This window comes from Macrobrachium nipponense, chromosome 4 (genome assembly GCF_015104395.2).
Source record: "Macrobrachium nipponense isolate FS-2020 chromosome 4, ASM1510439v2, whole genome shotgun sequence".
NCBI lineage: Eukaryota > Metazoa > Arthropoda > Malacostraca > Decapoda > Palaemonidae > Macrobrachium > Macrobrachium nipponense.
This window is the reverse complement of record NC_061100.1, coordinates 36,306,163-36,332,927: the sequence shown is the minus strand read 5'-3', so window position 1 is coordinate 36,332,927 and position 26,765 is coordinate 36,306,163. Positions and strand designations below refer to the sequence as shown.

Here is a 26,765-nt window from a genome sequence, read left to right as displayed (position 1 = left end):
CTCTTTGTGCCGTAATTAATGATTTGTTAGGATTCTCTGATGACAGTAAATGTAGCTTGCTTATTCTCCTAGATCTTAGCGCTGCTTTTGATACAGTGGTTCATGAAGTGTTAATAGAGGATATGACTGCTATTGGGATCGATGGGGATGCTCTTAAGTGGTTTAATAACTATTTATCAAATAGATCTTTCAAGGTGAAGGTTAAAGATAGATATTCTGAAAGTAGAAAGCTCACCACGGGTGTTCCACAAGGAAGCGTACTTGGCCTGGTTCTTTTTAGTATTTATACAATCGAGTTGTCTTGGATATTTAAATTACATGGCGTTCAATGTAAATTTTTTGCTGATGACACCCAGTTCTATTTAATAGTGGATGACATTATTGAAGATCAAGCTGTTATTGATAGACTTATGGCAGATGTTTCGAAATGGTTGCAAAAGGAAAAGCTGAAACTAAATGAAAATAAAACTGAGTGTATTCTAATTGGCAGTAAATATAACTTAAGAAGGTTTGATAACGTTAATAGCATCTCCATCAATAAGGAAAATATTTTGTTAACTGATAAAGTCAAGAGATCTCGGGGTAGTAGTTGATGGTTCTTTGACATTTGATGAACATATTAACAATGTGGTTAGGACTGCAAATTATCATCTGAGGAATATCGCATCCATTAGAAAATATCTTAACGAAGATGCCACTAAGCTGCTAATTAATAGTTTGGTAGTTAGTAGCGTAGACTATTGTAACTCGTTGTAATTACAATTTACCTAATTATCGTCTTAAGAAACTTCAAATGATTTTGAATAGAGCTGCTAGACTAATTGTTGGTATATCCCCGCGAGAACATATTACTCCAACCTTAATTAAATTACACTGGTTACCAGTCAAAGCAAGGATTATTTTTAAACTTTGCATCTTAACATATCAAGCTATTAACGCGGGAGAGCCATTGCATCTTAAAAGGTTGCCTGAAAAGATACGTAGTAGGGCCTGGTGTTCATATACGCCTTTCCCGTGATGATTTCAGACTTGATGAGCCTCATGCAACAACCACTCTTGGTACGACAACTTTTAAGCACTGCGCTCCTAGATTGTATAATCAACTTCCGGCATCAGTCAAGTGTGCTGAAAATATTTTTCAGTTCAAAAAGCTATTGAAAACCCATTTATTTTCACTCAGCTATAATACTGAGACAAATACAATTAATCCTCTTTACATTACATAGACTTTTAAATTTGTAACTATAATATAAGTGATTTGGAAATCCCGTCTGAACGCTTAATAGCGAAAGCAGGGATAATTGATAAACCGTCAGACATAGACATAGACGACGGGGGTTCCGTTCTTGAGACGCGTCGTAAGCCGAAAATCATCTAAAGCCGGAACATCGTCAAAAATCCTAAGAAAACCTTACTTTTAATGCTTTGGGTGCTTTGAAAACTATGTAAACTGCATTCTTATTGCATTTTTCATAAAAAAACCTTCAAAAATTGATTATTTTGCATTTTTGGTGTCATACGTCTTCTGCAAGATGAGTGTTGTAGGCGTCATAACCCTGGGACATGCGTCATAACCCTGGAAGTAATATCTGATGAATATAATTGAAAAGCGCCTTAACCTCGGAACGTCGTAAGCCGAACCCGTCGTAACCCGGGGACTGCCTGTATATGTACACACATATAGGCTAGGATACTAAATCATAGCAAAACGGACATTTTTGCTAAGCCTCGAATAGTTTTAGCATGTTATATTACTGATAAACTAGCCAATATAACACCATCATATCAACAATAACCTTCCTGTTAGGTTATTTTACCTTATAAGTAAATCAACACTTACTCTAAGCATAACTTAGAGTGATAATTCGAATTACAATTTCAGCACCCCATTCAACATGTTACTTAAAAACCACCAATTAAAATGTAGTTCTGAGTTTTAGATTACTATTACATTTGGCACCTGTTGCCAATTTGACTAGCCTTAGAATACGTATTCTAGGCTAACAACTTTGATTAATAAGTGTTAGTAACGGGTTCCTACTTAAAATGAAGTTTTTATGATAAAACAAAGTTTAATGTATACTTACCTGGCAGGTATATATATAGCTATATTCTCTGTTCCACCTGGCAGAAATTTTCAAAACTCGCGGCAATCGCTAGTAACCTATTAGTAGTTCAGGCAACCACCACCCCGTTACCGTGGCGCTAGCGCTAGGAACCGTTCCCAATTGGGCCAGATTTTCTCTGAACCCTGTCCCCTGAGGGGAGGCGGGTGGGAATTAAATTATATATACCTGCCAGGTAAGTATACATAAACTTTGTTTTATCATAAAAACTTCATTTTAATGTATGACACTTACCTGGCAGGTATATATATAGCTGATTGACACATTTGGAGGTGGGTCAAGGACAGCAACATTCTTAGAGTATAAAAATATTATTAAAATATTATTAAAACTCTAGGTTCCTTACCTGCTAAGGTAGCTGACTTGATAGGTCCTGCCTCTAAGCCTGCTTAACCTTAGTAGCTCTCAACAAGGAAGTGTCCTGTATGTTGAAGAAGCTAAGACTGGAACTGACAACTGGACGTGACCAATGTGTTGACAGATCCTTACAGCCCTCTTATGCCACGGCATTCAAGCTAGTAACATATCATTTACCTGAACTACACACACACCATCACCAGATAATACTAACACGACTGAGAAAAGTACCGCACCCTTTTCTCAGACGACCAATAAACACAAACACCATCACCTAATAAAATCAACTAGCTTAAAAGAAGGTTATGGGGTAGTAACTCCTTTGCCCAATACTGTACCCGAGGACACGTATGGACCTAGCGTCTGACAATTATCGAAGGTTGTCTGAACGTCCCTCAGATAATGAGACGCAAATATTGAATTAGTTCTCCAATATGTGGATTCAATGATTTCCTTGAGGGCTAAATTCTTTTTAAAAGCTAATGAAGTCGCCACTGCCCTGACTTCATGAGCCTTCACTTTCAAGATACCAAAGCTCTGCTCTTCACACAACATATGAGCCTCTTTAATTAACTCTCTCATGAAGAAGGCTAGAGCGTTCTTCGTCATGGGTCTAGTGGGGTCTTTAACTGAACACCACAGAGCATCAGACTTCCCTCTGATAACTCTTGTTCTTTCTATATAACATCGCAACGCTCTCACTGGGCAGAGAACTCTTTCTTGCTCGTTACCGACCAATTCAGCTAGACCCAAAACTTCAAAGGATCTTGGCCAAGGATTAGATGGATCCTCATTCTTGGCCAAGAAACCTTCTTGGAATGAACACACTGCATTGCCGTGTCTCCATCCAACCTTCTTCGATATGGCCTGAAGCTCACTAACTCTTTTAGCAGTTGCCAATGCTACTAAAAAGATCGTCTTCTTAGCAAGATCCCTCAGAGAGGACTCTCTAACGGTTCGAATTTGCTAGAAGTTAAATACTTCAAGACCACATCCAGGTTCCAAGCAGGTGGCCTGCCTTCTGATTGTTTCTTCGTCCCAAACGACCTAATCAGATCTCTCAAATCTAAGTTATTCGAGATGTCTAGATCCCTGTGTCTAAACACTGAGGTTAGCATACTCTTATAACCTTTGATTGTCGAAACTGACAAGTGTAAATCCTTTCTCAAGTAAAGAAGGAAATCTGCGATTTGGGTCACAGAGGTACTGGATGAAGACACTTTCCTGTTCTTACACCACTTCCGGAAGTTGTCCCACTTCGACTGATACACCGTGATTGTGGAGGTTCTTCTGGCTCTAGCCACTGCACTGGCCACCTCTCTAGAATATCCCCTCGCTCTGACCAGACGTTCGATAGTCTGAACGCAGTCAGACCCAGAGCGAGGGTATTCTTGTGAAACCTGTCGAAGTGGGGTTGTCTGAGTAAATCTACTCTTAGAGGAAGAGTCCTTGGCGTATCTACTGTCCATTCCAGTACCTCTGTGAACCAACTTTGGGCCGGCCCAAAACGGGGCTATTAAGGTCATCCTCGTTCCTTTGCTCTCCCTGAACTTCTTCATCACTTTCCCCAGCACCTTGAACGGAGGAAAAGCGTACAGATCTAAGTTTGACCAATCCATCAGGAACGCATCTACCGCCACTGCTTCCTGGTCTGGAATCGGAGAGCAATATGTTGGTAACCTTTTTGTTCTGGCTGTCGCAAACAGATCCATTACCGGACGGCCCCACAACTTCCACAGGCTCTGGCAAACCTCCATGTGCAACGTCCACTCCGTCGAGAGAAGTTGCTCTCTTCTGCTCAACAGGTCCGCACTCACGTTCTTCTCTCCTTGTATAAACCTGGTGAGTATCACGACCTTCTCCTCTTCTGCCCAAAGCAGAATTTCTTTTGCCAGATTGTAAAGGGTAAAAGAATGAGTTCCCCCTTGTTTTCGAATATATGCCAGAGCCGTGGTGTTGTCCGAGTTGACCTGCACTGTCTTGTTTCGAATCAACTCTCTGAAGTGCTTCAAAGCCAAGAAAATTGCCAACAGTTCCTTCCTGTTTATGTGCCACTTTGTTTCGTCCTTGTTCCAAAAGTCCCGACACCTCTTGAGGGCCTAATGTCGCTCCCCAACCCGCGTCCGACGCGTCGGAAAACAAGACGAGGTCTGGGTTCTTCTGCTGAAGCGACATCCCTCTTGCTAACCTGCCTGGAGTTAGCCACCACTTTAATTCCTCCTTTACTTCGGCCGGAATTAGAAACTGGAAGGAATCCGGTTGCAATTTTCTTGGCCATGAATCCTTCAGGAAAAACTGAAGAGGTCTCATGTGCAGTCTTCCTAAAGAAATGAACCTCTCTAGCGAAGAGAGTGTGCCCAGTAGACTCATCCACTCTCTTGCAGAGCATCGGTCTTTCTTTAGAAAGTCCTGCACCTTCTGACTGCATTGGGCTTGCCTTTCGGGGGACGGAAAAGCCCGAAAAGTCACTGCCGATATCTGAATCCCCAAATAAACTATCTGTTGTTGGGGCTCCAAATGGGACTTTCCCATATTCACTACCAGACCTAGGTCTTTTGCTAAGTCCAATGTTTGACTCACGTCCTCCAGACATTGACTTCTTGACTGGGATCTTATCAACCAGTCGTCCAGATACAACGACACTCTGATCCCTCTTAAATGTAACCATCTCGCCACATTGGACATCATCCTCGTGAACACTTGAGGGGCTGTGCAAAGGCCGAAGCATTAGGGCCTTGAACTGAAAGACCCTGTCCTGAATCACAAACCTTAGATACTTCCTGCTTCCTGGATGAATCGGAATATGAAAGTATGCGTCTTGTAAGTCCAGAGTCGCCATCCAGTCCCCTGGACGTACCGCTGCCAGTACTGAATCGTTCGTCTCCATAGTGAACTTGGTCTTTTCTACGAAAAGATTCAGTTGACTTACGTCCAGCACTGGCCTCCAACCTCCCGAGGACTTTGCAACCAGGAACAGACGGTTGTAAAATCCCGGAGATTCGTGATCCAGAACAGGTTCTATTGCTCCTTTCTCTAGCATGGAAGCTACTTGCTCCCACAGAGCCGCTTTCTTCTCTAAATCGTTGTAATTTGCCCCGAGGGCTCTTGGAGATGTTGCGAGAGGAGGTCTTATCAAGAAAGGAATCTTGTATCCTTCCCGAGCTACGTTGACAGCCCAGGGATCTGCCTTCATATCTTGCCAAACTTCCCAGAAACCTTGAAGTCTGGCTCCCACTGTCGTCTGGAGGACTGAGTTCTCATTCTTTAGAGGGGGTCTTGGCTCCTCTTTTCGCGGGTACTCTCTTACCCCTAAAGGCAGGTCGAGCGAATGTTCTTCCTCGAAAGGGCTGTTGCGACGGTCTAGTATCCTTTGGCGTCTTCTTCACCAACTTGGTTGGTAAGAACTTCTTAACTGAAGACGAAAGAAGATCTTGAGTGGCTTTTTGCGAAAGGGATAGCGCTATATCCCTAATCACCTCTGAAGGAAACAGCTGTTTCGAAAGGGGAGAGAACAGTAACTCCGATTTCTGAGAGTTAGAAACTCCTTTTGAGGCGAACGAACACAACAGCGATCTCTTCTTAAGCACTCCTGCTGTGAATAACGAAGCCAGCTCGTTCGTTCCGTCTCTAAGAGCCTTATCCATGCAGGACATAATACTCTTAGCTATTTCTAAGTCCTGCGAATCCTCTTCTCCTAGGGAATTCGCTAACGCTCCCAAAGACCAATCCAAGAAATTGAAGACTTCGAAAGTCCTAAAAATCCCTTTAAATAGATGGTCAAATTCCGAAGACGTCCACCAGACCTTGGCCGACTGTAACGCCTGTCTGCGAGAGCTGTCTACTATACTGGAGAAGTCCCCCTGGGAGGAGGCAGGTACTCCCAGGCCTAGACTTTCTCCAGTAGCGTACCATACTCCTGATTTAGAAGCTAACTTAGCTGGAGGAAAAACAAAAGAGTATTTTCCCGCTTCTTCTTCTCCTTCATCCAGTCATTCACCCGTTGAAGGGCCTTCTTCGCTGAAATTGACATCGTCATTTTCAGGAAAGAGGACTTCTTTGGAGTCCTAGTCTTGGAAAACTGTGATAAGGGGGATAACGGAGCTGTCGGTTTAAATTCCCCCTCAAAAACAGCAATAAGACGTGAAGTCAGAACCTTATAATCTGACGAAGGTTCCGTAATCTTTTCTTCAATTACTTCCAACTCTTCTTCTGCTGAAGAAATGTCTTGTAAGTCGTCGTCGAATTGACGTTTCGTTGACGGACTAGCGTCCTGCCGCCTGCGTCCTGCGGCTACCGAGGCGTCGGCGTCCTGCCGCCTCTCGATGTCCTGCCGCCTGCGTCCTGCGTCCATCGTAGAAACGCCTGCTTCCTGTCGCCTGCGTCCTGCGTCCTGACGTTTGCGTCCTGCTTCTTCGGAAACTGTTTTCCTCCTAGCGTCAGTTCGCCCTGCGTCCTCGGCGAACGCGTCCTTGTCTTCCCTTTTAGAAGACTTAATGGGAAGGAAATCGTCCTTACGCCTCGAAGACGGTTGTTCAGAAGCATCCCAAGACTTCACCAGTACCGCCAACTTGGACTGCATTTCCCGTAAGAAATGCTTCGTACCATCCTCCTGCATGGTAGACGACGAAGGATGAGGATTGCGAGCTGGACTGCGACCTAAAGGAGAGCGATCCTGTACTCTACCCGACGGAGAAATACGAGGGGAGGATACATAAGAAGATGGAGGCGATTCTCCCATGGAAATACCATGCCGAGAAGGACGTATATCACCAGTGCGTCCTGCGTCCTCTCTAGTACGAGAAAACCTTTTCCTCTTGATCGGCACTGCGTCCCCGTCTTCCGAGGATGACAACACCTCAGGACTACTCCAAGCCTCACTGTCTTGCGCCTGTCTCTCGAGAGCCGTTGACGTCCTGAACGTCCTCTTGAGCGGCCGAGAAACCACTGCATACCGACGTTCCCGCTCGGAAGTCGAACCTTCCGAGGACGCACACTTCCCAGTTACGCCTTTTCTGCGGCGAACTGCAACAGCCTGGGAACTTGCAACAGGACTGTTCGAAGGGACGCCTGACCGTGACAAAACCTCTCTCGCCTCCCTTCGACTGTCGACATGCCTTCTCCCTTGGGTCTGGGAGCTTGACAGAGGTCTAGGTCTAGGAGCACGAGAGAGACGATCAGACGCCCCCTCCACTACACTTTCACTGACATCGAAAGCACTAACTTTGTCTGTAAGTCGCTGTATCTGGTCGCCCATGGACGCAAGGGCAGCGAACACTTTCACAATATTTGTTTCGTTCGTCTCCTCCGATACAGCAGCGGGCGCAGGAGATACCTGGGGAGAAGGAACTACCAATTCTACATTAGAAGGAGCTGGAGAGGAAATACAATCACTCCTTTTACTCGAAGAATTTGACTTCTCACTACGAGAAACAGATCTCCTTACACGATCTTTCTCAAGTCTCTCAACATATTTCATAAAGACCTTCCATTCCTTCTCTGATAAATTCTCACATTCAATGCATCTATTTTCCCAAGTACACACATTCTCCCTACACTTCTTACAAACGGTATGAGGGTCGACCGAAGCCTTCGGCAATCTTACCTTACACCCCTCTTTTACACACACTCTAAACATACTTCCAGAGTCAGACATCTTAAAGAACAATCCAAAACGAATGCCAAGCTAACGTTTCCGAGTACAATACCAAAATCCAAGATCAGTCAGCAACGAGAATGAAAATTCTAGCAGGGAACCACCAACAATGTTGCCGGTTCGGCTGGCAGAGAAAATCTGGCCCAATTGGGAACGGTTCCTAGCGCTAGCGCCACGGTAACGGGGTGGTGGTTGCCTGAACTACTAATAGGTTACTAGCGATTGCCGCGAGTTTTGAAAATTTCTGCCAGGTGGAACAGAGAATATAGCTATATATATACCTGCCAGGTAAGTGTCATACATTAAAACTAGGAATTATCCGGCTTGGTTAATTTCGGTCATACTAAATATGGCAAAATTAAACTAAAATGGTGTAGCCTGTTTATCTACTTCTAGGTACTTATCACCGAAAATTTAGGTAAGTACATACTTAGGGTTATTTAATCATCTTTAAGATATACTATCTTAGGTTACGGGCTACCAATAATTGGCATTCCTAGTCTAAAATTACTTGTCCTAAACCAGCTAGGCTACTAGCTCATGTAGGCTACTGCCTCGGAAATTGTAGAAACCGTTATCTGAAAAGATTATCTAAATTAATTTAAAAACACTTTTTGCATTCGTAAAGGCTAGCCTGGAACATGTGTCTTGCCGGTCACATGTCCTAAACAACACCAGACGGGTAAACAAAACACCAGTTTTCGTACTCACAATAAAATTTTCTTGTTCCACAGTTTTAACTGTATTAACTAAATCTTAAAAATAAGCACTTAACTTCAAAATTTTGGCGATTCCATGATTCTGGAGAGGAGTAATGGTTCTTGGTCTTTTGGCCGGCCAAACATATAACATGATGGCCGATGCGCATGCGCAATAGTCACTTCTACAGGTTTTGACGTAGGAAACTGGGTACAGCTTTCGCTGAAGACAAGATAAAATGCCTTCTTGTCAATTTTGAGTCCATTATACTCGATAACTTGTCATAGTGTTTATCATTATGGCATAATACCCGGCTAAAAGACCAGGCTAAAAGATATTTCTTTGATATTAGTCTGATCACTGTGGGGCACTGACGCACACCATGGAAGGTAAATCCTTTGAGGACAAAACAGTGACTACGTTATCAAAAAAAGCCAGTTTATGGCTTTTCATGCACAATAAAAGCATTGTTCCACAGTCTAAATTAAAAACTAAAAACTGGAACTTGATATGCACTTAGCTTTCAACTAAGATGTTTCCATGAACCTTGGTAATGAAATCAATAAACAAAGAATGAAATTCTCATAGGTAGCCTAATGACCATAAATTGTACAAAGCGCTGATGTGTGCTGGTGAAAAAACCAGTTTTCTGCTTTAAAAGCACAATAAAATCACTGTTCCACAGTCAAAACTAAAAAAATTTTTAACTGGAACTTGAAATTATGCGCTTAGCTTTCAACTTAGATGTTTCCATGAATCAATAAGGGAAGAACGCACTTCTCTGAGCTCTGGTTTGTTTACCAACCAGAAAAGGAATGGCTTCTTGGTCCATGTTTGGTAATATTTATACTATATCACATGTTATGATGTTTATCATTACGACAATACCCAGCCACAAGAGCAGCTAGAAGAGAACTCTTTAACAAAAAAACTACATACTCTATAAAAAAAAAAAATGCTTATGCACAATTGAGTATTTTCATAGTTTTATCACAAAATATGCATTTAGTCATTAAAATTATATGAAAATACAGTAATTAACAAATATTTCTCTATGAAAACTATGGCAAATTTTCCATGACTGATTTGCATAGATATGTGTTCCATAGAAAAATCTGCGATTAGACGAGTTCGCAAATCTGGAACTGCAAATAGGCGGGGTCGACTGTGTACAAATGCTCAGTCCTTTACATAAGGAAGACTCACACCTGGGTTTCTTTTCCTGGTCAATAGAGTGCAGAAGAGTACCATGCCTCTGACATGTTGAGCGGAGAGTGTAAGAACTGCATGATCAACTGTCAGACTTCTGAGCCTTTTCGAATGAGTGAAAAGAATTTAACCTTATACAAAAAAGGAGCTAGGATGAATCTAAGTTCTGTGACATTAAAGCAAATACAAGAATAGAGTTTTTCTTATTGTAAGGATCCCCTTCCTCCCCTTGCTAGAGGAGGAGGGATTGCTTCTATAAGTCTAAGAATAGAAAAATAAAATGGGAGTTCGACATGACACTTATCTGCATCGGTCGCCAGTTCCAGCATGTGACGGCTCGAATCCCACTCTCTGCCCAAAAAAAGAGAATGAAGGATGGAGAGGAAGGAAGAGGAAGAGAAGCCAGTCACTCACATAAACTCTCTTACTTCCATAACTGTAAAAGACCGAAACTAGTACCAATAGTATTAAACAACCGGAACTAGAACTTAAAGACTGAAATTAGTACTATACACCTTAGGCAAGATGCTAACTGTCCTCTTAGAGATGCTGGATAAGGTACACAACTTGTTGAGTAGTCATCACCCAAGGAAAAGTGGCTCCGACATGAGAGAGACCCCATCCACAATACCAACCACAGTATACCATTTTCCCTGGTATACTGCTACAGAAGACTGTCTAAGGTATCCAGCCATGTCTGCTGTTGTGTGGTGAGAAAAGCCTCTCACTCACAAGAGATGCTGGATAGTTTCCAGCTATGAAGACACAGGAACTGCACTGCCTGATGGAACCATTCTACATGCAGTTGACGCAGAAGGTTGTGCCAGGGGGGGATCTCTCTCAGTGCCTCAGAAAGTAGAGCTAGCTGATTAAGATACCAAACATCATGTGGCCACTTGGGAGCAACGAGGTTGTCCCATGGGTGTTGAAATGCATCCTCTGCAGTGGCCCAAAGATCTGGCAAGATGGAGCAGAAGACTTGAACCTTTTGAGCCAGGTGGCGAACAGGTACACGGATGGAAGCCCCCACAGCTCGAACAACAACTCCGTAATGTCTACATGAAGAGGACTACTCTGTCCCAATCACTTGATCTTGATGGCTGAGCTTGTCTACCATGTTCTTCTTGCCTGGAATGTATCTGGCTGACAGTTCTAACAAGTGAGCTACCACCCACTTATGCACCTGCATTGTCAACTGATAAAGCGGAAGGGACACAAGGCCCCCTTGCTTGTCGACATATGCCACTACTGTGGTGTTGTTGCTCACCAACACCATAGTGTCCCATCACTCAATCCTGAAACTCTTGGCGGGCCAGGAAGGCCTCCTTGAGTTCCAGGATATTGATGTGAAAGTGCTTGCCATCTCAGTTCTACACACCTGAAACCAGCCACTCCTCCACTCCTCCAGGTGTGTGCCCTATCCCTCAGTTGATGTGTCTGAGAACATAAGCATGTTGAGAGGGGGAGTATGCAAGGATGCTTCTATTACAAGATTTCTGTCATCCTCCCAACAGTCTAGGTCCTGTCTCACTTCCTCCAATAGAGGAATGGAAAAGGACTGGGGATCTCAAGACTGGTACCAGAACTCCTTCATTCTCCAGTGGAGTGAATGTAAGTGAAGATGCCCATGAGGACCAGCTTCTCCAAGAATGACAAGTGACCGATGATGACTTGCCACTGCCAAGCTGGCTGCTCTCGTTGAGACAGGAACAGCTGCCCGGCCTTCCTGAACCTGCTGATTCGAGAGTCCATATCTATCAGCATGCTCAGGTACTTTACCCTTTGCTTGGGGATGAGATAGGATTTCTCGAGATTTACAACGACCCCTAGCATGTGGCAAAACTCAAGACGTTGATTCCTGTCGTGGAGCAACTGAGAATTGGAGCTCATCTGGACAAGCTAATCATCAAGATACCTCAAGAGACATAACCCATGAGAATGTGCCCAAATTGACCACGAGTGAACACTCACGTGAACACCTGGGGAGAGGTCGAGAATCCGAAGCAGAGTACCCTGAATTGGAATACCACTTCCCTAAGGATAAAGCATAGGTACTTGCAAGAGGACAGATGGATGGGTATTTGAAAATACGCATCCTTCAAGTCCATCATAAGCATGAAGTTGTTCTCCCTGATGGAAATGAGCACTGAGTGTGTTGTCTGGCGAACGAATCAGTTCAAGGGATAGAGGTCTATGACCGGTCTCCAACCTCCTGAGGTTTTTTTTCTACAAGAAAGATGTAGCAGTAAAAGCCTGGGGACCAATCCGACACGACTTACAAAGTACCTTTCTTCAGCATGGCTTGCACCTCCTCCTAGAGGGCGAGACCTTTGGCGGGCCAGGAATATATGTTAGTAGTTGAGCCGGGTTGTTGGTGAGGGGTGGTCAAGGCTTGAAGGGAAATATATAGTCATCTCAAGGGACATCTACTACCCAGGACTTGGCTCCATGTCGCTGCCATGTTGGCAAGTTGAGCCACTGTCCCAAGGAGAGCGTCAAGGTTCATGTGAATGTACTCATGCACTCTCTTCCAGTGAGTAGGGTCAATCAAGTGAACGTAAACGAGGGCTGGCTGGAATCAAGTGCTCAGGCACCACTGGGCTTGAAATTGTGCCTTTCTCCCAAAGTGCTCCAGTCTTCTCCAAGGCTGTAGCCTACTGGCGAGAACACTGCACAGGGGACCACCTCACTGCATCTCTGGGTGCCCAGCCCCTTGAGTCTGAAGCATTAGGTTGGGAACCTGTCCGAGTACTTGAAGCAATACTGGCAGGAAGTGTTGAAGCACCTGCATGCTTTGTCACTGACTCTCACCCTGTGCCTAAACCAGACCGGTGAGTGGATTCTCCAGTGCTGTTTTGGGGTATTCGAGGTTCCAGGGAAAACTAGAGTACTCGAAGTGACTCAACCTTGTCAAGCATTTGAAGCTCCCAAATCTCATACTGAACGATCAACAGGAGCAGTCTCTACCAAAGTGTTCAAAGAAAATTGGGAAGTGGCAGGCATAGTACCAGTCTTGGAAGCGAGCTTCCCAGAACTGGTTTCAAGTACTCAGGCCTTGGGAGCTCACATACTCAAGACGCAAAACCCCAGATGAGTACACAAAACTGTTCCCAAGTCCAAAGAACAGGGAGAGCCAACAAAATATCCCACTGCTTCTTCTGTGGCGGGAGGCAACCCCTTAGAAGTACCACGCCCTTGTTGGGGTGGGAGGGGAAGCCGCATTCTTCTCTTTCGGCCAGTGAACTTCAGAAGAAGGGGAGGTAGCAGCAGCAGAAGAAGTTAAAGATGAAGATGATGATGGAGACGACGACAATAAAACCTTATGACTCTTCTTCTTCGACATCTTCTTCAGGATAGCGGTCAGCAACTGGTCCTCATCCAGGAGGGAGCAGCGCAGCAGGAACAACAGGAGTAGCAAGAGCAGCTGGAGCAGCAGGAGCAGCCAGAGCCACGAATATAGTGGGCAGGAGAGTCAGAGTGCAACCCAGAGCAGGATGCATAAAAGTCTGGTCCATCACAGCCGTGGTTGTCAGGGTTGGAAAATTTGTTGACACCAATGTGGGGACTTTGACAATCACTGTAGTCACTGTAGTCGTGGTGGTAGTGACAGAGCCATATGTCACAAGAAAATCTGGAGAACACAAACCCTTTACGTGCCCCAAGAGACCCTGCACTGAAGGGGCACCCGAGAGCCCCAAGGAGATCCAAGTCTAACAGAGCTCGGCCACCTGACCTGGAGAAGACAAAATCGGGTAAGTTGATTGAGACTCCTCTCATTCCGAAGGAAAAACTTCCCCCTCAGAGCAAGTAGAGGCCCTGTCATGGTAAACGCTTCATAGCGACGAATGATAAGTTAAAGGAAATGAAAATGCATTTTCTTCAAGTAGGTCTGCAGCAAAGAGGTATTCGCGCACGTGTTAAAGGTGCCTGTTCTCATAATTGTTCTAGAATTGTCAGTGTGATATGGAACTCAACAGGCGCCAACATGTCGTGAGGAATGCAGCGTATCATGATGCAACATTTCGTCTAGATCCTTCTAAAAGTTCCTGTGACATTCGCTGTTATGATCCGCCCCCTTCAGCCCCACCCTATTTTGCCGTACATATATATATGCCCTGAGGGATAAGAGAGATCATCAGTGAGAGACCAGCAGAGATCATCAGAGAGAGATAAGAGAAGAAGGAACAGACGAAGGATCAGAGAGGAAACGGCGCTTGAGAGTTTGATCAAAATCTGGTCAAGTCGTCGTCAGGGAGTGGACGACCGTGATATTTTGAGGTTGAGCAAGCATTCAGAGAAGAAACTTCCTGCAAGTTGGTTTTGAGGAATAACCTGCCCTTCGAGTATCATGAATAGACATTGTTTTCAGCAATACGGAGTCAAGAAGACGTCTGAAGTTACAGTTCTACTTTCGGGAAGCCATCACTTCGAGCATTGATTTCCCAGCGGCAAAACTGGCAAGCAAGTATTTTCATTACCTCACTGTTTCCCCAGTTCATGCAGTGTAAGATTTTACTTTTGTTATGTAAATAGGAGAAACCATTCTGCATTTATCTTTGTTAGTAAGATTGTAAATAAACTTTTGTTCTGTTTGTGTATCTTTCTATATTCGTATCCCCAGTTTCAACTGTTGGTGTTGAATTCTTTTTATTATAATATCGAACCTTTGCGGACCTCTTGAGGTCCATGACAGGCCCTGAGCAAAGGTTGTCCTTATCCCTCCCACCCCCAGAAGAAGAAGGGTTAGCAACCCAAGGCATAGTCGATGGCATAAGGCAGTCCCCAGTTAACGACGGATGTGGTTAACGGTAATTCGGTTTTATGGGGCTTGTCTAGCGGCGGTTTTATGGGACTTGTCTAGCACCGTAAAATCAGTGGTTTATAGTGCCATATCTCGCCAAGTTTTGGTTAACAGTGACATAAGGTGCCGATAATAGGGTTATGATGCCATTATACATACCTATATTAACTGGTTATCAGCAGCATTAACCAAAACTTAGCACCATAAATCACTGAGTTTTGGTTAACGGTGGTTTTCGCTTATCAGCACCCCGCTGAGAATGGAACCTCCGCTGATAACCGGGGACTGCCTTTATATTCCTTCAACAATGCATTGGAAGCTTTCTTCTTGTACTGCCTTCTGCCAGTAAACTTCACCCACTGGAACGGCAACCAAGAGCAACACTCATTACAGGTGGATTCAGGTTACAATCATGTCCCTTGCAACTAGTGCAGAGGACATGAAGGTCAACATCAATGGGTGAGTGGCAGTTGTCCACAACAGGACACAAACACTGGGTGACGGCCTTCCACATAGGTGTCTAGATGATTCGTGGGTTAGCATATTGCAAAAATATCAAACACACGTGATGTTATAAAGAAAAAAAAAGAAAGCAAGAAAGATCCCACTGGGAAAAAAGCAAAACGGCAATCAGGGCAGAGTCAGGAAAGACATCTGCAGCCAAAAGGAAACTGGAATGTTTACATCCGGGCAGGCGGGACTCCTGCCCACCAGACAGTAGTTAACTAATTACCTTGCTTGCTTGAAAGTTTAGGAATACATGAGGATGCAAAATTAAATGTCTTTGTCAGCAATGGCAGTAAATTGTTGCTTGTTTGACGAACAGGGAATGATTCAATTACACTTCATATTATACCACCAGAGATCCTGCTGACCATAATATCAAGCATATGTAAACTAATGAGACTGCAAAAACAAACACTCTATTACAAGAAATAAAATTTATTTAGAAATGACCATTACCATTGGGAGAAGAAAAGCCGAGATGACATGAAGGGTTAACATTACATGCTTTTGTTTCAAAATGATATTCATAGGAATAGTACAGACAAAAGGGATTTTGACAAAGGAAAAATCTATTTCTAGGGGAAGACCTGTGTCGCCCAGTGAAAAGTTCCTGTAGCTCACTTTTCTAAGTAAAATTAGATCCTAAATATACCAGAGAAAAAAGCTAGCATGGTATGCTGAAGTTACTACCCTCAGCTCGATCACCCCAAGGGCGTCGGTATAGTACTGGGGCAAGTGGAAGCCACTACCAACAGGTCTTCTTGACAATTAGAGGATACCTTTTAAAATCCCTCCCACGGCGAGAGCCGTTACAAAGGTTACTCCCCCTACCTTCCGCTCGCTCTCACTACTACTACTACTACCCGCCCGCCCTCATCATTCCTGGAATAGACACCCAAGCTTGGACTGGTCAAGGGTGGGGAAAGAAGAAGGGATGGGTTCACCGGGCAACACAGGTCTTACCCCAGAAATAGACATTTCCTTTGTCAAAATCCCTTTTCTGGGTTCGACCTGTGTCTGCCGGTGAAAAAGTATCAGAGAATTGCCATCCAAGCTTAACAGATACCAAACAAGTATATAAAAGGGATAATGAAGCCTAAGGTTCACTTAAAGAATAAATTTAATGCGGAAATAATAAGGTGGAAAGCTTACTTACTAATTAAAACTAGGACTTAAACTAGAGCTTAAAACTAGTAATAATAAAGCAATATAATAGAATGTTATCTGAAGCAATATACAAAAAGTATGTACAGACAGGTCAGTGATACCAATATGGTCTCAATGCTATGTACAAGTTCCAGTGACAGGATGGCAAACAAACCAGCCCGGCCCGGAAGAGAGAGGGTTGGCAGGGAATACGAGCAAGGCAGGTAGGAAGGAGAGAGTATTTAAGGGAAAAAGGACTGACCAAAAGGGCTAAGGGAAGGAGTTGATAAGACTCGATCATTCAGGGGAGACTATACTTCCTGCAACCACTGTTGAGTTAAGGGCCTCTGAGTTCTTGAGATAATGGCGTTTAAATACTGCTGGAGATTTCCAACCCCTATATTTCATCAGGTCTTCGAAATTCATATGGTAAAAATAGTTAAAGGAGGTAGCCACTGCTCGGATGTCATGGAAGTGTGGGACTGAATCCGGGTTGGCCTGTTTAATAAAGTAGAGTATTTTTTGTCTAATACCTTTAAGAGAAATCGTACCACCTTTCTCTCTAATAGAAAGGGGGCCTGAAGATTTTTCGGAAGTCCTGGCCAGATAGGATTTAAGGGTAATGACAGGACACAATGATGCGTCTTGTGTCAGAGGAATAATTTTCTATGGAGCCTATCTGTTTTTGTGGGTCCTCATTCTTAGCCAAGAACTCTCGATCTGGGGATAGTAATACTTCACCCAACGGGAGGAATTCAACATGATCTGGATTTCTAGAGAGCGCCAAGAGTTCAGATAATCAGGCACCTGAAGCCAGGGCCATTAAAAATAAGATCTTTCCGAGAAGGGTTATATATGAGCATGACTCATTATCAGTGTCTGAGGCTAATTTAAGTACATCATTCAACAACCAGGAGACCGTATGGGGGCCGTCTATTGGTCTCAGACGGGCACATGCTCTTGGAATCGAGGAGAAGTATGAATCTGACAAGTTAATATTAAAGCCAAGCTGAAAAATCTTTCTTAAGACCGATTTGATCGTAATAATGGTACTAGCTGCTAGGCCTTTCTCAATAGTTTTAAAGAACAAAATTGCCAGATTTGTAGTCATATTTTGAGCATCTGAATTTTTTTAGAAAAAATGGCCAATATCCTCACTGCTGAATCATACTGCCTGAGCGTTGATTCTCTTTTATCTGATTCTATGAATAAGATGTTTAGTGGATCAATACTAGCGTCCTTTTGGGCCGCCAACTTCCTGAAGTCCATAAAATTAGGGCACTCAGAATTCTTGAGGAAGCTGACACAGTCTGAGATTGTACTACCTGTGTCAGTTCTGGACGGGGAATCTGTTTGGACCGGAGATTCAGTTCTAGAAGAGGCGGAAACCAGTTGCTCTTTGGCCAGCTGGGTGCCACCAATGCTACCTGTCCCCGTGAATTATTTTGCTTGACCTGGAGCCTTCTCTGTTTATGGAGTGGACTACTACTAAGCTGAATGAGACTAATCTTATATGAGTGTTTCTGGCTGGAGCCAGGCGTTTTAGAGTCAAGAAAATGGCCATCGCTTCTAGAATGTTGATGTGGAACTGGCGGAATATCTCCAACCATGTTCCCTGGACTTTCTTGTGTTGTGAATAGCCTCCCCAACCGCTCCGAGATGCATCCATGTGGATAGTTAGAGATGGCGGAGGGAATTGTAGTGGTACTGATTTGGCTAGGTTCCAGCGATCCATCCATGGACGGAGACTTTTGTTAAAATAGATGGAATTATAGAGATCTTGTCCCTGAGTTTGTCATTGGCTCTCTTTCTCAAGACTCGATTGATGTCCTTCAGTTTGGCTTTCAATAGATCTGTTACCGACGCAAACTGTAGCGAACCTAGAATTCTCTCTTAGGTACGCCGAGAAGCCTTTTTGTTCTTGAGGAACTGTCTCGTAGCCTTCGCTATCTCTCTGACCTTGGATGGGAGGGATAGTTTGTGCTAGTTTAGGTCACATTGGATTTCCAACCATTGAAACTGGGAAGCCGGAACTAGCTGAGATTTTTCCTTGTTTATCTGGAAGCCCAGAAATTCCAAGAATTTTTTCACCTTGGCTGTTGTCTTGAGACACTCTTCGTCGCTGGCTGCCCAAATGACCCAGTCGTCTAGATAGGCTACTAACATTATCCCTTGAGTTCTTAGCTCTTGAACTATCGTCTCTCCTAATTTGGTGAATAACCTGGGCGCAATGTTGAGCCCAAACGGCATGACTCTGAATGAGTAAGCTTGTTTTCCTAGTTTGAAGCCTAGGTGTGGAGGGAAGTTTCCTTGCTATCGGTCCACACCTGCGAGACGGTCAATATGCGGAACCTGTCGCATTAAATGTAATAGCTGAGACGGGAAAAGTCCAGAATCACTCTACTTTTGTTCGAGTCCTTTTTCTGGGACACTGAACAGACGTCCTTGGAACTTTAGGCGTTTTAGTTCCTTAATAGCCTTCTTTTGGAGGAGATCTTTGGCATAGTCTAGAAGGTCTGTTGTCGGAGTCTGGTGAAAACTGATCGGTGGAGGGGGGCCATTTCTCCCATTTCCACCCTAGACCTTTGGAGACTATACTGTGGGCCCATGGACTGAGGGTCCAATGGTCCCGGAAGAGATATAATCTCCCTCCCACCTGCGGGCTTTCACTGGTTGGCTGCAGGTCTGCTTCTTCTGCCTCCTCAGAAGCCTCTACCTCTTGCTGCGCCACGTAGCCAGGCGCCACCTCTGGCTCCGCTACTTCTGGCATGCCTATTGTAGCAGCGAAATGCGCCTCACAACTCATAGGAGGGGTTGAAGGCTGGGGAGGTTACTATGGCTGCTGAGGCTGAAGGCTGCTGAGCCGGTGCAGCTTGTACCAGAACAAGCTGCTGCTGCGGTTGAGCCTTAGATGTTGAAGGCTTGCCGACCTGAGAGACCGGAACCGCTTGCACTATTGCCTGAGGATGAGAGGTCCGGTAGGGATGGAACTTCCTTGGCCTCTTCCTAGGTCTGGATTGGGGTCCTGGTCCATCAAACTTCCTTTTGAAAGGAAGTCCCAACGGACCTAAGACTCTGGTTAGCTCTGGCTGCCTCATTAAAGACGTTGTTAACTTTGTCTTTCGGGAACAGATTTTCTCCACATATTGAGGAATTTATGAGTCTGTTAGGCTCGTGCCTTATAGAGGCACTCGCCAGGACGTACTTTCTGCAGGCTCGTCTCGCCATAATAAAATAGTACAGGTCCGTTTGGAAAGTCTGCAACAGGGCTTTCGTGAGGACCCGGAACAACTGTCATTCAGTGTAGGATGACGTGACCAACTCCGCTGCAGTGACCGAGTTGATCGACCTTCCTAATCTGGTTCTTGCCTCGAATTCCTCTTTGACCAAGTGGTCCGGAATTCTAGGTAGCTTCTCTGCCAACAGGGTGGTGGAGCAATTCGGGTCGAGTTTACCTGCCGTAAACGTAGCCGGAGGGTCATCTCAGAACTCTACATCTGTGGGGAAGAGTAGAGAGGTAGCCTCTATCTCCTTTAGAGCTGGTAAGGGTTTATCCTCCGCCGCAGCTTGCATGGTTAGTTTCGCCACTTTGGTTGCACAGGGTGACGGAACTCCTCCTGGGGTCACAAACATAGTGAAGCTACCTTTTTGGGTGTCAGTTTGGTGTTAACGCATCCCCATTCAGAAAAGGTGCGAACCCATACAGCTTAAGCTTGGTCCCTAGGGAAGATCACTGTCTCCTTCATGATCTTATATACTCTGACTAGCGCATGTTCCGCTAGCCTGACGAGTCCGGGGAATGGAAATTGGAGACCCTCCGTGAAGCAATCAAAGTCCTCCACCAGGCAGGTTCCGCACCCTTCGATCGTCGACTTCCCATCTGAGAATGGAGCATGTACAGTGGTCCCCCTGTATTCGTGGGGGATGCGTACCAGATCCCCCTGCGAATAGTTAGAATCCGCAAATGTTTGGAACCGCTATAAAAATGCTAAAAACAGCCTATTTCGTTAGTTAAAACTTAAGAAAAACCACTAAAAATGTTCATACTTGGTTTTTTTAATAGTTTTATCACAAAAAGTGCATTTTATGAAGAAATTGATAAAAAAAACCAGGAATTTGTGGATATTTCTCAGAAAAATACTGCGAATGCGCGAATTTTCCGCGAATAATGCAGGGAAACGTTCCCGAGAGAAATCCGTGAATGTGTGAGTCCGCGAATCCGGAGAACGCGAATACGGGGGGTCCACTGTAATGCTTGTCGCCACGGGTTGTTATTCTCAAATGGCGGCAGCTGAGCATATTCCAAACTGTCATGGTCAGAGCCATGGTTCCGGATTGGCGGAATCCGGTCATCATTTCCTCCAGGGGTCTGATCCTCTCAGTCAGGGACGTTATTGTCTGGCCGAAGGTATCCGTGCTTGAGGTGAATCGTATCGACTCAAACCTCTCATCAACTACTTCCCTAACCTTCAACATTAGAAGGTTAGTGAATGCCTCCTGATTAAATCCGGACACCGTCGTCTTAGATTTGGAGGACTTGGCTCTCGACCCCTCAGGAGGGGGAGAAGCTCTAACAGCAGGCGACTTAGTAGCAGAGGTTGACTGCTTTGGGGCAGAAGACGACTTAGTCGCAGCTGCCAGAGCCGGTTTAGATCCCTTTGGAAGGGATCTCGGTTTTACCGTTTTAATCTTGGGAATGACCAAAACCGATCTTTCCCAAGCAGGGGTGGACTTAGAGAAGCCTAGGAAGAAAGAGGAAAAAGGAGGAGTAGGACTTAAGAGACTACCTGCCTCACTCACTTCCCCACCTACCTCCTCCTTCCTGAGAGCCACCCTTGTCCCATGCTGGATGGACAAGGTAGCTTTCTCATCAGAAATAATCGCCATCATGTCGTAGCAGAAGGTACACGCGTCGGAATGCTGCAGTTGGAATGCGACCGACAGACTACATGGCCGCCGGGTTTGAAAAGGGGTTAGCGGGTCACCCTTTAGAATGAATAAAAGAAAACTCTGGATGTTTTTGCCTCCTCCAGATTCCGTCCTCTGGAAGGTAGAGGTCACCCCAGTGTGTGGGGTCTGGGACACGCCGGACCGGAGAGAAGGAAAGTCCAATCTCTAGTCCGGTCGAAATGAATCAGAAGGCTACGAATTGTCATAGTCGTATACTTAAACCATCTACCATTCCCACCGGAGTGGTGAACGAAACGTGAGAACAGAAACTGAGCTGCGGAAACTTAGTATAATAACTCCAGTGGCGAGTGTGATGGTGAGTCACACTACGTCGGAACCTTAAAGGTCCGGAGATATATATATAGTTTTTATATATATATCTGGTAACCAGGAGTAATCCCTAAAGAGCTTAGCCTACTCAGAGTCTCATAATCTCGTTGCCATAAGCAATGCCGGCTGAACCAGGCTGAAACGAGCGGAACAGAAGGTAAATCCTATACCTGAGCCTGAACTCCCAGCCCGATCCATTTCTCCTTGAGTAAGACGGCGGAGACAACAGGGAGAAGAGACAACTGAGTGGCAGAGCAGTATAATGTACAATCCGGTGCGCTGCCCGCTGGCTGGTGTGATGCTAGACCACTATCAAACCGGCGGAGTTACTCACTCGGAGACATCAAGGTGATTACATATACTACCAGTAACCCTCCCTCTCCGACCCTTACCTCCCCCACTTGAAGGAAAAAACTCTAGCGGCCGTTCATCGGTAAGGTTACTAGCACCACAAGCTATAAGACAGCGTTAGACACCTACTGGAGGCTGTGTAGCCTACTACTATGGAGGTAGTAGACCGACTGGGCCCATGGCCAGTCGTGATTGGTACAGCGACCGATCGGTGATCACTCTCAAACAGAAGGTCATAGCCTACTACTAAAGGGGGCAGGAGGCAGTGAGGCCACTGTTATCCTGAAGGAGGCTAGGCCAAGGCGATATACATACCAGACCACCCAAATTAACAATATAATATACAATACAATAGTGAGGTATCATGGAAGTGAGGTATCATGGAAGAGTTGCAAGAGGAACATAAGATGTCAGGAGAATACCCAACATGGATCTAGCCTAACCCTCCGAGATCACTATGGATCCGGTCAGGTAGGCCAGATAAACCTCCAAGGACGTCATGGCTTGGATGGTAACACAACCAAACCCTTCAAATCGAAATTTTGACCTGGTCAGGGAGGGAGGGTAGATCCAACAATATGACAAGAGAGAGACTCTCTATCCTTGATACCTTCCCCGCAAGCACCGTAGCGCCGATGGGGGGAAGGCCTTAGGGGTAAAGGTGTAGGGAGCGTCTGGCCTACCTTCCCAAAACCTAATTTAGGCCTGGTCAGGTAAGCCAGGGGAGGAAAACAACATTTCCAACCTCTTAGTGATATGAAAATCATAAATGTGCATAAACAATATAATATACAATGAACAATATAATATACAATAAACAATATAATATACAATACAATAATGAGGTATCATGGAAGAGTTGCAAGAGGAACATAAGGTGTAAGGAAAATACCCAGCATGGATCTAACCTAACTCTCCGAATCACTATGGATCCGGTCAGGTAGGCCAGATAAACCTCCAAGGATGTTATGGTGTGGACGGTGAGCACTCAACCAAACCCTCCATACTCGAAATTTTCGATCTGGTCAGGTAGGGAGGATAGGTCCAACAGTATGACAAGAGAGATACTCTCTATCCTTGATATCCTCCCTGTTAGCACCATAGCGCGGACGGGGAGAGAGGTAAGGGTATAGTGGTAGGGGCGCCTAGCCTACCTTCCAAAACCTAATCTAGGCCTGGTCGGTTAAGCTAGGAAAGGAAAGCAACTCATCCAACCTCTTCAGTGATATAAAATCATAAACGTGCATAAATCAAAAACCTATCTGGTTCGCATTAAAACAATAACACATGAGAGAGAGAGGACTCCCTCCTCTACAATGATAAATACGATCGGCTAGCTAGTAGCCCTACAAGGCACATATATGACATGAAATATAAAAATTAACATAAAATAAAAATAAAAATAAAGGAAATAACCAGTAATAATACCGCACGTGTCTGATGATGCACCCAAATGGCGGATGAACTAGTGGCACCTCAGTACGTTTTTTAAGGGACCGAAGGCTAAAAAATGGAATGCATCGTAACCATATGAATTACGAACACAATTTGGAGTACTCAAGTTGGATTGAAGAAGCAGAGTTCCAAGGAAGACGTAGCTTCGGCAAATTAAGGCACCAAGGGAGCAATTGAAGACGTGTGCAAACACACAAAGGCTAATTACAGGAATGAGGAGGGCGGCGGGCGGGCGGGTAGTAGTAGTAGTGAGAGCGAGTGGAAGGTAGGGGGAGTAACCTTTGTGGCGGCTTTCCCCGTGGGAGGGATTTTGAAAGGAATCCTCTAATTGGCAAGAAGACCTGTTGGAAGTGGCTTCCACTCGCCCTAGTACTATACCGACGCCCTTGGGGTGATCGAGCTGAGGGTAGTAACTTCAGCATACCATGCTAGCTTTTTTCTCTGGTATATTTAGGATCTATTTATACAGGCAGTCCCCGGGTTACGACGGGGGTTCCGTTCTTGAGACGCGTCGTAAGCCGAAAATCGTCGTAAGCCGGAACGACGCTTGGAAATATGTCTTAAACTAATAAAAAGTTATAAAAACCTTACTTGTAATCCTTTGGTTACACTACATGTTGTTTCCTGTAGTTTTATGTACAACCTGGAGTTATTTTCATAAAAGAATGCTGGTTCTTGAAGGTAAAAACTATTGTAATCCTCTGGTGACACTACATTCTTGAAGTTTTATGTACAACCTGGAGTGATTTTGCAAAATCTTGAGGGCTACAAGAACAGCTGATTACTATTTACGTATCATATAGACTAATTAAAGTAAATGTATCTTTAAATAGGCTTATATATTAGTATCAACAAAACATTTCCTGCCATGAGTCAGAGGCCGTTTAATGAAACGAACACTTCTCTGTCCTATCTGTTCAGAAAATAAACGTTACGTCAATCCCGAGACCATTGTTGCCAAAGCGTCTCTCTCTCTCTCTCTCTCTCTCTCTCTCTCTCTCTGATCAAATTACATTGGAAACTTGACATACGATTGCCCTAATATACGAATGTTTTGAGATATAACAGAAAATTTGCGAAAATACAAGCTTTGATATACAAACGAAATATTTGAGATACGATTTTGCGATGAGTGTTAGTTGTATAGGCGACCGATAAATGGCGTTCAGTCTGTTTGTTTGTTGGTGCTGCATGTTAACACGTCGTTGTTTAGTTCGTTGTATTTGCGCCTATTTTTCGTGTTATTTTGTCTATTTTATTATTAACCATGGGTCTCAAAGCTAAAGACAAAGCAGGTGATAAGAAAAAAACCCAAGAAAATTATTTCGATGGAAGCAAAACATGAAATTATAGCAAAGCATGAACGTGGCGTTCGTATCGTCGATTTGGCAAACGAGTATGGTCGAAATCCTTCTACAATATCCACGATCATCAAGCAGAAGGAAGCTATAAAAACCCCCGAGACCATTGTTGCCAAAGCGTCTCTCTCTCTCTCTCTCTCTCTCTCTCTCTCTCTCTCTCTCTCTCTCTATCTCTCCTCTCTCATCTCTCTCCTCTTCTCTGATTCAAATTTACGTACTGGATAATGTCTCTCTTTGGATACTTCGATTTTGCCAAATATTGAGGGCTACAAGAACAGTTGATTACTATTTACGTATCATATAGACTAATTAAAGTAAACGTATCTTTAAATAGGCTTATATTATTAGTATCAACAAAACATTTACTGGCATGAGTCAGAGGCCGTTTAACGAAACGAACACTTCTCTGTCCTTAACTCGGAGCGTCGGAAGACGCCTCTCTCTCTCTCATCTCTCCTGATCAAATTACTGGATAATGTCTCTCTTTGGATACTTGGGAATTTGCGTTGTAATCTAACCAGAAACTTCGTTTTGTTATTATTACTGGAAAACAAGCAATGATTTTTTCATTATTTGCGCTTTTTGGACTGTTATATGTAAAAAAACTAGTATGTATTCATTTGCTCGGGAAACTAGTTCCGCATATGAGGCGTCACTAAAAAACATAGAAAAATACAACATAAAAAGTGTCGAAAATCATCATAATCTCAAAAATTTTTGTTGTAATCTAACCAGAAACTTATTTTTATTAATATACGTGCTAAACTATAAAGGATTTTTATCATAGTATGCGTTTTTTAAAAGCGTCGTTAACTAGGAGCGTCGGAAGAGCCCCTCTCTCTCTCTCTCTCTCTCTCTCTCTCTCTCTCTCTCTCCACTCTCTCTATCTCTCTCTCTCTCTCTGATCAAATTACTGGATAATGTCTCTCTTTGGATACTTGGAATTTGCGTTGTAATCTAACCAGAAACTTCGTTTTGTTATTATTACTGGAAACAAGCAATGATTTTTTCATTATTTGCGCTTTTGGACTGTTATATGTAAACTAGTATGTATTCATTCGCTCGGAAACTAGTTCCGCATATGAGGCGTCACTAAAAAACATAGAAAAATACAACATAAAAAGTGTCGAAAATCATCATAATCTCAAAATTTTTGTTGTAATCTAACCAGAAACTTATTTTTATTAATATACTGTGCTAAACTATAAAGGATTTTTATCATAGTATGCGTTTTTTAAAAGCGTCGTTAACTCGGAGCGTCGGAAGCGTCAGCGTCGTAACCTCGGAACAAGCGTCGTAACCCAGGACGGATTTTTCCATTGAATATTTAAGAAAAAGCGTCGTAACCTCGGAACGTCGTAAGCCGGAACCGTCGTAACCCGGGGACCGCCTACTTAGAAAAGTGAGCTACAGGAACTTTTCACCGGCAGACACAAGTCGAACCCAGAAAAACACATATTATTAAATACAAGCAGTTACCGCTTACCAGCAGCATCAGTTAATTGTGTTTCGGTGTCATGGCACTTAGCTAGTGACATTAACCAGACTTTCGGCACCAGTAAGAGGGTTATTGGAATTGGTAAACAGTTTATTGGCATTGTTTAGTGGTTTATCTGTACCAATAATCAGTTAACAACACCATTAAGTGGTTTATCAGAACTTATGGCATCATAAACACCATTAATTACATAATTATTGTACATAGTGTGATGTTCCGGTTAATGACGATTTTCGATTATCATTGCTTAGCCAGGAACGGAACCGCTACCGTTGAACCAAGGACTGCCTGTACTATATTCTTTTCATGCTTCTCATATCTG

General features: G+C 44.0%; 1 protein-coding gene across 2 annotated transcripts in view; it reads right to left on the bottom strand.

The window, feature by feature from the left end:
• Positions 1 to 26,765, bottom strand: part of LOC135210859 (uncharacterized) — a 124,295-nt gene that overhangs the window by 86,310 nt on the left and 11,220 nt on the right. The gene's annotated exons all lie outside the window — the stretch shown is intronic.